Here is a 7331-nt window from a genome sequence, read left to right on the forward strand (position 1 = left end):
AAAAGAAAAAAAAAAAACCTAAGTTTGGTTCAGATTGAAAGGCAAGGACATTTTTACACTTACCTCTTGCTCAAGGAACATATTTCTTTCTTTTAAAATGAGAGCATACCTTCAAAATGATCCTACCAGAAAAAATAAGTGGAAAAAAAGTTTCAGTACGTACTCCTTAGCAGATGAAGACTTTCTGAAATGTCCATTTCATTTCTACTGTCTCTGAAGACCAGGGGAATGTAATTGGTCACAAAACCTGTCTCTCTTACCAAATTTTACTGTAATACGTCCCAGTAAAATATCTTTGTTTGGTCAGGACTTTTTCTTCACCTACAGGAAAAAAAAAAAAAAGAAAAAGCACCACTTTATATGTGTCTCCTATCAGTGCTGACATGATATATAGCCATTGACTGATTATAAACCAGGTTAGAGTTAGCTACCGTGGTACTCAACTGATGGTTCACAAAAAGCGTAATCATGAAGATGGTTTTCCCAGGGTGAGGCTCTTCCATTGCACTCCAGATGGGGTGAGCCCTGCGATTTCCCCAAATGGGGCATATTCAACCTCACGATTTCTGGTAGCTGAGCACTGTGTTCATTCTCTCCCCTGAAAAAGTGAAGTCTTTTTAATGTGACAAAATCATAGGCATAAAGGCATAAAGTGTCTTTAGTATCCCAAGGAATTAAAAATCTGAAAAATTAAGGAAAGGGAAGAGCTTGCTCAGACACACCTGAGAAAAAGCCACTGAGTTAAAAACATGTTTTACTGGGGTTTTTTATGTGTATTTAATATCTCACAGGAAAGCATATCTGAAATTTAAAGGTTCTAATATACATATGGACAGAAGACCTAAATCAATTGTTTTAAAAGTGGAAATACAGTGCTAGTGAGATGACTCAGAAGGTAGAGTACCAGCTTCCCAGACTGACAACCTGAGTTTGATCCCTGGACCACACAGTAGAAAGAGAGAATGCCTCAAAGTTGCCTGCTGATCTTCATGGACACAGTGTCATGTAAACACACACACACACACACACACACACACACAGACTCAATCAATCAGTTAATCAATGCAAACAAAGAAGAGGAAATACAGGCCATAGGCATACTGAAAATGATTTGATTCCACTAATAGTAATATAAATTAGAATTACAATAAGAAAATAATATAACAGCTATCAACTAAGCAAGGTTTCATAAAGAATAATGAAAAAAGTAACTGCTGTAGGTAAAAGGACAGAACTGGAAAACCTCTCAGTGAGGTAACCCAGAGCTGGAAAGACAAACATCACATGGTCTCTCTTATTTGTAGATCCTAGCTTTGAGTCTTCGGATGTAACCTCAAGTAATCACTGAAGCCAGGAAATTAGAAAGGAACCGTGATGGGAAGGAGTTCCAGCAGGAGGATAGTAGGACCCATGTGCTATCAAGGAGGAAATAGGAAAAGGTGAAGGGGAGGGAGAGTAATACAGAGGGAGACGGAGGAATGAGAGATTAATTAACAATAAGGATGTCTGGAAAAGTCATAGGAAAACATTATTTCAAAAGGTTACTTAAAATAAATATATTATATATGTGTGTATATGTATGTGTATGTGTGTAGAGTTAAGCTGTCTAACAAAAACCCCAGTGCCAGGCATGGGAAACCTCCCTTCAAGTTGTTGGTGGGGGATTCCAAGAGACACCCAAAAAAACATAGTATATTACCATTACCCTTAATTGCCTCCTAGGAACTTGAAGATAAGACCCTATTGCTATGTACACCACATGCTTAAGACACAGGATTAGAGAAATCAAGCTGGAACTTCCCTTGAAGCCCCCTTCCTGAGGGCCAGCTATCCAAGTATAGGAAGGTGCTATACAAGCTGACAAGGGAGAAAAGCAATAAATGGTCTTACCCAACTGTAAAGCCCATAAATCACAATAAAATCGACCCAGTAAAATCTCACAAATGATGCAATAATAGCACTTTTATCTTGAAGGTAACCAACAACTGTCTATTTGGAGTTAAAGCTCACTTAATAGGAGGGAATCTGTGCCTGGTACTGTAAACCTAGCCAAATACCTATGGTTAGCAAGGTCATAGACCCCAGAGAAGAACCTATTGTAGCTCTCATCCCTCACCAAAAACAAAAACAAAACAGGGGCTGGAGAGATGGCTCAGAGGTTAAGAACATTGGCTGTTCTTATAGAAGACCCAGTTTCAAATCCCAGCACCCACATGGAAGCTAACAACTGTCTATAACTCCAGTTCCAGGGGATCTGACAGCCTCTTCTGTCCTCTGCAGGCATTGCATGACACGGGTGCACTTACCTACATGCAGGCAATACATGCATACCCATAAAATAAAAATAATAAATAAAATGTTAAAAATCAAACAAAAACCTTCTTTCACAACAGATGCATTATTACAGGATCCACATCAGGTCAAAATACAGAGAATAAGTGACCTACCATAGTTTGTCCAGCCCCAAGCCCCAACTAATACATCTACAATGCAGCCCCTACACCTTAGGCTCAGGGAAGATCCCTGAAGAGGAGATGGAAGGATGTATAAGAGCTACAGGACCAGGACACCAGCTGTGAGACAGTGTCTTCTAGGCATGGCAAGGAAGCCACACCATGAAATCACCACAATACGGTTGCCTAAACAAGACCTGCATAGTGACAATACCAGTGGGCATGCCATTGTGGATCCCATCATAAGATCCAACCTCTAGATGAAGAGCTAAAGGTAATCAATGGCTGAAAAGGAGAATAGGTTCACTCCAGGGACAAGCTCCCTGATAGGTTATCTAATCCCATTTAATCAGCCCAAACAGATATACATATAAGCAACAGTAAATGAACTCATATATATATATAAATATATATATATATGTGTGTGTGTGTGTATAAATTAAACACAGCATGCACAATAAAGAAGAGATCACAAAATTGTACTCATGTATGAAATTCTCAAAAAATATTTTTAAAATTTAAAACAAGAATAAATGTTGATATGTGCAAAGACCCCATGTAACATGAACCTGCAGACATGTCTGGTTAGATTTAGATTAAAATTTGACACTGGTATCAATATGTGTGTGTGTGTATAAATTAAACACAGCATGCACAATAAAGAAGAGATCACAAAATTGTACTCATGTATGAAATTCTCAAAAAATATTTTTAAAATTTAAAACAAGAATAAATGTTGATATGTGCAAAGACCCCATGTAACATGAACCTGCAGACATGTCTGGTTAGATTTAGATTAAAATTTGACACTGGTATCAATAGACTTAAAAAACGGTGATATCTCTTGAACCAGATACCCTGGTTTTGAAGGGTCCCTGTTAAGAAATGATTCCAAACACCAGCAATAGTGTTTGTAAGTAGGTATTTATTATACCAGGCTTATCCTTAATTAAAATATTACTTTTTTGAAATTTTCATTGCTTGAAAGTCTCATACATTTATATAATAACCTTTAGTCATTTTTCATGCCCCACTTCCCTTTTATCCCCTCCCTCTCCTGTGTGAACCTTTCTTCTCAGCCAGTCTCCCTCCTGCTTTCACAGATTAACCACTTCTGTTGAGCATCTTCCATGTGCGCATTTTACAGCCTTATCTCAAGTCCTCAGTGTCTTCCATTTCTTGTTCCATTGCTGATGCCCTACTCCCTTCTTAAGGCACAGGCTACCCAGAAGAAGGAGACTGGACCGTGGTCCCTTCCCTGACTTACACCAGTGCTCTATAGCCCCAGCAGCTACTCCAGGCTCTCATCTTAGCCTTCTGCTAATCCAGGCCATTGCTAAACTCAAACTTGCCATATTGAAGAACAGAACACTTGATGGGAATGAGAGGATATGAAACTAGTTTCCAAGAAGCAGGGAATAAAAAACAGAAGGCCAGGAGACAATCAGGGCTTTTTTATTTTTAACTCCCTGGACACAATTTTGCCACAAGCATTAAAATCATCTGCCTCGGCATCCTTCCTAATTGCCCTATCCATTTATGTGAACCATAATTGCCAAAATTATCTCCTTAACTGAATGCATGTGTGCTGTCTTTGGCATTTTTTTCTACAAAAATTGAGAAAATTGTAAAACTGAAATGTAAGCTGAATTTTGGCCTTCAGATTTTAATAAAGAAGAAAGCTACTGCTTTGTAATAATCCAAGAAAACATAAAAATGTGTTTCAATAGTTCAGAAACTCAAGTGAGGGGATGTGTGTGTAGCACACACCTTTAATCCAACACTCAGGAGGCAGAGACAGATGGATCTCTGTGAATTCAAAGCCAGCCTAATCTACAGAGTGAGTTCTAGGCCAACCAGGGCTACATACTGAAGCCCTATCACAAAAATAAAGGTGGGGTGGTGGCACATGTTTTCACAGACCACATCAAATACTCTCATACTCTCAGTGAAAAAGGACAGATACACATATCTAGCTACCAGCACACCCACCTCCCAATTTTACCCTCCACACATTATTACAAGGTAGGAGTCTTACCAGCATCCCTGAGACAGTAGCCCAGACATCCAAGCTCCTTCTGTGTTCCTCTAAAATAACTGTCCTTTGTTTTCAGACTCAGAGGAGACTAGGAACCCCCCCCCCACACACACACACAAAAGAATTGGAAGTGGATTTGGCACCAATATATAAGAGATTTCTAGGCTGTGAGTACCTGGTATATTAGTCACTTTTTGGTTGCTGTGATAAAAACAGTGACCAAAACAACTTTTAAAAGGAAGAGTTTATTTGAGCTTACAGTTCCAGGGGAATTACAGTCCGTCATGGTGGGGAGGCATGGTGGCTGGAGGTGGCTGGAGAAGGAGGAGCAGAAATCAAGCTCTCACATCATCAAACAGGCACAGGAAGCAAGAGAGCAACCGGAGATCCGGCGAAGCTTAAGAACCCTCTAAGCCTGCCCCCAGTGACGTGCTTCCTCCAGGATAGCCATACCTCCTAAAACCTCCCAAAACAGTGCCAACTGGGGACAAAATGTCCAAATACTTGGAGCCTATGGGGGAACTTTTCATTCAAACCACCACAATCCACTCCCTGGCCCCCATAAGCTCATGACCATATAAAATGAAAATGCATTTAGTCCAACCTTAAAAGTCCCCATAGTCAGTACCAGTCTCAATACTATTCAAAAGTCTACAGTCCAAAGTCTCTTCTGAGACTCAGGTAAATATCTTAACTGTAAGCCCCTATAAAATCAAAAGACAAATTACATACTCCCAACATACAGTGGAATCGAATACACATTACCATTCCAAAAGGGAAGAATGGAGGTATAGTGAGGAAATACAACCAGAACATATCATGAGATTTAATACATGTCCCTTTGAGATAAAAGTATATTCTATCACTTCCAATAAATGTGTTAAATTGCTGAACTGGGAGATTTGCGAATTCCCAGATAGCTTGGATGTGTACCATGCTCCATGGGCCACAAATTCCTCCTTCCTGTTATAATTTCCTCCCACAAGTAAGGCTGTGGCATAACATACATTTACATTAGCATGGTTCTTTTATGGTGCATTGATGAGCCACTGACACATAGGAAATAAATAGTGGTTAGGGAGAAACGATAGTCCGACAATCTGTCTCTGATAACTGTTCCCTTATTTATTTCCTTGGAATAATTCAAACTGTCTTGTCATTTTTTGTTACCAGGTATGACCACTCCATCTTTGAACCTAATTTTATATTTAATGTTGCTCTGGAGACAAAGTTCTTTCTAGAAACCAGCCCGGGCCTCCTTGCCTTTAATTCATCATACAGCATTGTACTTAAAACTTAAAATTGGGACTGGATTTCCAAGCACAATTCTGTTTCCTTGCTCAGAGCGTGTGGTTCTGGTTGGATTTGCACAGCGGTCACCCAGTCACCGCAGGGCTTGTGAAATGTAATCAGGGAGTAATGTTGTGTGTCAGCACTGTGAGATCCCTGGAGCCAGGTGCTACATAAATACAAGGTATTAGAATACTGCGACCTGTGGGGGTAGATGGCACTTTGATACATCTTCATCACATTGTATTGTGACAGGCCTCTGCAAAAAAGCAGGAGACAATCAGCAGCTGGTTTAATCTTGCAATGTAAACCTCAGTAGGAGACAATCATACCTGAACTGTAAGCTGATCTGGCTCCCACAGAAGCCATGAACATCTCCATCTTTTATTAATTTTCTTTTTCACAAATATATACCCAATAATCTTTCTTCATTAAACAGATCCCAAAAAACTTCAAATGAACCATAGACCCTGTTCTGTGCTTTTCTAAAATAAATGAGCATTTAGAATGAAGTAAAAATTGTTGGTCAGATCTTCCTGTAGATTTTATTAGTTCAAAAGATGAGTGTTGATTGTGTTCATTTTCCTGAATACTGAGGTATTCAGAGACCCAAGTAATAACAGAATATACAAAGCAGATACAGCTAAGAGAGCTAGCTAGACTTCTCACCTACACAATAGCTGGGTGATAGGGATCTAGATGTGACACCAGCCAATACTGGATTTGTAATAACTGAAACACTCTCTGCTACAAATGAAATTTCAGATGACAGTGGCACACAGCACAGTTGTTTTTATTTATTCATACATTCATCTTAAGCCATGTGAATTTTTAAAGGGCCAAAAGTCTAGCTTGTTTATATTCGCAGAAAACCTATTAGATGAGGCTTTTAGTACATGTTGGCCAGTAGCAACAGAAATTGCTTGAAGCCCATCATTGCTTTCTTTAAATACTCTTGTTGGAAAAGAAAGACAAAAGAAGTGAAATGTTTTACACTGCACTCTGTAACTAGCTGATATAAAGGCAGATTGGGATCTGAATTATAATCTCTCAGATTGAAATATGAATAAAAACAAAATCGTGTCACTTTGCACTCCTCCTGTACTATTTTTGCCTCTCACATATATGGATGAACAATCACACTCTGATACACAGGCATGGATTCCTTATGGAGTCCAGACTGCACATAAAATCTTATCTTAAACCAGAACTTCAGGGAAAATGAGTCATGCAGTCAGCTGATAGTAGAGTTATCAGTCACTGTGCTGCAGAGGTGAATGTGAACATGTGATCCCAGAAGGCTGTCCTTTAACACTGATAACAAGATGAACACTAACATGGACAGAAAATTCATAGCAATGCATTTTCTAGTATGTGAGGTTCAGCACTGGTGCGTAGGTGATTTTTCTTTGGGATCCGATAGCAATTCTGTCCTCCCAAGAACTCCTTAATTTAAAATGTTGGCTCCCACCAGATAGTGAAGATTTGAATTGAAGAAATCATTATTTACATTTCTTTTCAACAAGAAGTGTTCGTAATAAATTATTCTA

At 39.1% G+C, this 7331-nt stretch overlaps 1 non-coding gene across 1 annotated transcript; it reads left to right on the forward strand.

Annotated features, from left to right (window-relative positions):
• The first annotated feature begins 435 nt into the window (after positions 1-435).
• LOC115068098 lies at positions 436-599 on the forward strand. The gene has a single exon (XR_003847477.1). It is a non-coding gene; the product is annotated as a U1 spliceosomal RNA (small nuclear RNA).
• The last annotated feature ends 6732 nt before the right edge of the window (positions 600-7331 follow it).

Source organism: Nannospalax galili, unplaced genomic scaffold (genome assembly GCF_000622305.1).
Source record: "Nannospalax galili isolate Female #2095 unplaced genomic scaffold, S.galili_v1.0 scaffold27, whole genome shotgun sequence".
Lineage (NCBI taxonomy): Eukaryota > Metazoa > Chordata > Mammalia > Rodentia > Spalacidae > Nannospalax > Nannospalax galili.